The following is a 4,884-nucleotide window of genomic DNA, read 5'->3' on the forward strand; positions in this document are numbered from 1 at the left end:
TGTTTGGGATTATGATATAAATACACCAGTACTGTAACTCACACTCACCAGGAACTCTGATTGATTCTTGTTTAGGTCAGACCAATACTAAATGAGAAAAGGATTAGTTGTGGAAGTTAATCTAGAAGATAAAGTCCTTTGTGACAAGCTCCACTAAGAGAAAAGCCATAAAAGCATTTGGGCAAGATAATCTGGATGTTTGGGCAATAAGATAGTGTAGGTTTGTATGTTAGTAAGTAAAAAGATGTACAGAAATAAATCTTCATTTATAAAACAAAGGTTTAATTGGAGTAGTATAACAATAGAAAACAGACCACACAGGGTTTTAGCAGAAATCATTCCCTTACTCGTTTAGTATCTAAAATTATCTCTATTCCTCAAAAAAAAAAACCGCATTGTCACATAGATTTATCTTATTTATTTCAACCTGTGGTCAACTATAAGGTGAAATAATAACTTCATTTTCAAGTTTCTGGCAGTGATACCAGCCTTTCAAGATGTGGCAAAGAATATTCACTAAGATGGGATTGTTTTATTGTAAGCTATACACCATACAGATCTTAACAATGGGCTGATGAATGTCTATACGTCCTGGGAAAATGTCTCCTGATTGTTCTCATTTTGAAGAGAATTTCAGGATTGTCACACAGGTTCTCTCTCCCCTGATTCTCTGAAAAACTATTTCATGAGATATTCCTACTTGAGAATAATGTAAACATTATATATTTATTAAATTCATGTTTCATAGGAAATTGGCACAAGATATAAATAAATTATTTCATAAAAAATATTTTGTTAAACAGGTAAAAAAGCAAACAGAATCTACCTTACACTCACTTATTTATTTAATAAATGTCTGAAAAAAACGCAAAGTACAAGAATCTTTTCTCCATTCTGGAGATAAATTTTCTGGAGTGGAGAAAATAAGAGTCAAACTACCTACATTCTAAAAATAAGACCTAATAAAACAATTTTAAAATAATATATCACATACTTAGTGTTGTGGTTTGAGTATGAAATACCCTCCCCCCAAAATAGCTTAATATGTCCAATTTTCTTTTCTGAGCTGGTGGCTCCATGCAGAGGTGATTTACTCATTAGGATTATGACTTCATCAATGTCTTCATTTATTGATGATTTCATAATTTGATGGCATTGGTGGTGCAAATTAGGAAGTAAAGCCTAACTAGAGGAAGGAGATCATGGAAAGATTACTTTTTAGGAAGATATATCGACTGTCAGGGCGAAGTCAAGGTAACGGAAATGACACAAAAAGGTTTTTAATTATCTCAAGTCACATCCCTAGTAGAAAAACAAAAATACTGATTAAGATCTTTCTAAATACAAAATGGCATTTCCCATTCTACAAACACATTTTGACACACATTCCCTTCAAAACATATACTGAAAAATGAATATATAAAAATGAATGTATTTTATTTATTTCCCTCAATTGCAATTTGCATCTCATATTGACATTAAAAATATGACAATATCACTTAACAAATCAGTGCCCCATCACCCATCTGGTTATCTGTTCCTTTTCCTGTGATATCACAGTATTTATTACTGATGACATCATTTAATTTCAGTGATTGAAACAATATAAAAAGCAGATTTACCATTTGAATTATACATTTTACTACTGTCTTCTAACAAGGGAAAATGTTACAAGGCATGCTAAGTCCAACTCATGCTAAGTCAAACCTCTAAACCCTCCTTATACAAATGATCCTAATTCAGTATGAGACATAAATTTAAACACAAGCTAAATAAAGTTCACACTTATATGTGATTATCATTTGTTTTTATTAAAAATCTTACAATTAACTTTTCACACAATATATCTTTAATAAAATACTTATATAATTTTAAAAGTTTATTACTTGCGCAAACTACTAGTATTTAGTAATGTATTAGCACAAAAAGAATTTTCACATTGGACAAAACATTTTTCCAAATATATTGTTATAAACTATTGTGGTATTATATAAAACCACAGAAAAGTAAAAGAATTCTTTTTTTAATACTTTTTTATTGCAATTAATAAAAGGGTTACATGATATTTGCCATATAGAAGGTGCATTAATTCACATACATTGATACCCTTTCACATGTCTTGGTCACCATTACCCTCCCCCCCACCCCTCACCCCGTCTTGGTTTTCCCCCCTTCCCTATCAAATTTCAAATAATCAAATACAAATAAATCCAATATATCAGAAAACAAAATGAGATACTGTAACAATATGAGATACCCAAGGGACAGCAAAGGAGATGAGAGATAACATAGTACATTAAGGACAACAATCATTCATTATATGGCTTTTGTTTCAATATCCTGGAGGTCCTTTCAATTAGCTTCATACTATATGGCCTTATGTATCAACGTTTCGCTCTATTGCAGATCTCTGCTAGTAGAGCCCAAGGTTTCTACTGATTATGACAAATGAGGGAAACCATTGAGCCTAAGTTCCTTTGAGTCTGGCTTACTTCACTTAATAGGATTTTTTCTAAGACATTCCATTTCCTAACAAATGAGTCGATGTCGTTTTTTTCTGACAGCAGCATAGAATTCCATTGTGTACAAATACCACAACTTGTTGATCCACTCATCAACTGAGGGACATCTAGGTTGGTTCCATATCTTTGCTATGGTGAATAATGCTGCAATGATACACTAGACCTTCTTAATAAGGACCAAAAATCACAACAAATCAGAGAAAGGCTGGATAAGTGGGACTGCATTAAACTGCAGAGCTTTTGTATGGCAAAGGACATAGCTAGTAAATTAATTAGGAAGCCTACAGAGTGGGAGAAGATCTTCACCAACCAAAAAAAGTACAAAGGCTTCATATCTAAAATATATCAACAACTCAAAAAATTGAATCACTCCAAAACTAACCTCCAAAGTAACAACCATCCCATTAAAAAATGGGCCAAAGACTTAAAGAGAGTCTTCTCTGAAGAAGAAACAAAAATGGCCTATAGACACATGAAGAAATGCTCAACATCTCTGGTCATAAAAGAAATGCAAATCAAAACAACTCTAAGATTCCACCTCACTCCAGTTAGAATGGCCAGGATCAGGAAAACGATTGACAACAGATGCTGGAGGGGATGTGGCCAGGAGGGATCACTACTACACTGTTGGTGGGAGTGCAAACTTGTTCAACCACTATGGAAAGCAGTATGGCAGTACCTCAAAAGGCTAAACATAGAACTCCCCTATGACCCAGCAATTCCACTACTTGGCATTTACCCAAACATCCAGAATCTAGGGCATACTAAACCCACTAGCACAACAATGTTCATTGCAGCATTATTCACCATAGTAAAAGAATTCTTAACATATATGTTCAGTCAGAACTAATGGCAGAAATTTCTGCCTAGAGAATCATCCCCCAAACCCAAAGCACCAGGATTTTATTTTCATATCTTGTGTATGTTCACACATTTTTTTCTGCTTCCCCATTATCATTTACTTATGTTCAATGTCCCCTAGTTATTGTCTCTCCAGAGAAAAAACGACATTGCCCCATTTGTTAGGAAATGAAAAGTCTTAGAAAAAATCCTATTAAGTGAAGTAAGCCAGACTCAAAGGAACTTAGGCTCAATGGTTTCCCTCATTTGTCATAATCAGTAGAAACCTTGGGCTCTACTAGCAGAGATTTGCAATAGAGCAAAACCTTGATACATAAGGCCATATAGTATGAAGCTAATTGAAAAGACCTCCAGGATATTGAAACAAAAGCCATATAATGAATGATTGTTGTCCTTAATGTACTATATCTCTCATCTCTTTTGCTGTCCCTTGATTATCTCATATTGTTACAGTATCTCACTTTGTTTTCTGATATATTGGATTTATTTGTATTTGGTTATTTGAAATTTGCTAGGGAAGGGGGGAAAACCAAGAAGGGGGGTTGGAGGGGAGAGTAATGGTGACGAAGAAATGTGAAAGGGTATCAATATATGTGAATTAATGCACCTTCTATATGGCAAATATCATGTAACCCTTTTATTAATTACAATAAAAATATTTTTAAAAAAGATGCTATTTCAATAAAATGCGGGAGTAATAAAAACTTCCTTCCGGTTATTCCTCCCATGAATTGCCTCAACAACTTGTAATATGTGTCTTAAAAATATAAGGTACCTTGTTTTGAAAGCAGCAAAATACAAACTGTTCTACTGTCCATTACATTTCTCCAAAAGCAATCTGTCTGTATTAAATGTCACCATAGTCTTGAGACTATTCCAGTAGAGAACTAGCAGGTACATTATTGGATTACCTCTGACATTTTGAGGATTAACCTCTATGGCAACACATTACCCTAGCTCAGTGCGGATGGCTCACACCTGTAATCCTAGCTACCTTGGAGGCTGAGATCTAATCATCACAGTTCAAAGCTAGCCTGGATATTAAAATCTGTGGAACTTATCTCCAATGAATCATCAGAAAACCATAAGTGGAGCTGTGGTTCAAACTGGTACAGTTCAATCCTTGAACAAAAGTGTTTAGGAAACAGCACTCAGACCCTGTGTTCAAGCCCCCTGACCAACCAAAACAAAAAACAAAAAACAAATTTTAAAAAAAAACATTACCTGCTCCATAAGCATTATTTGAGACAAGAAAAATTAGGTGTATCTTTTTTTTTTGCCAGTCCTGGGTTTGAGATCAGGGTCTGAGCACTGTCCTTGGACTTTCTCAAGGACAGAGCTCTATCACTTGAGCCTCAGCACTACTTCTGGCTTTTTTTTCTATATATGTGGTACCTTGGAATTGAACCCAGGTCTTTGTGCATGCTAAGTAAGCACTCTACCACTAGGCCAAATTCCCGGCCCTGGGTGTATCTTTTATGCAAGGCATATGAGCAGAAAT

This window comes from Megascapheus bottae, chromosome 21 (genome assembly GCF_031878675.1).
Source record: "Megascapheus bottae isolate mThoBot1 chromosome 21, mThoBot2.hap1, whole genome shotgun sequence".
In the NCBI taxonomy this organism is placed as follows: domain Eukaryota; kingdom Metazoa; phylum Chordata; class Mammalia; order Rodentia; family Geomyidae; genus Megascapheus; species Megascapheus bottae.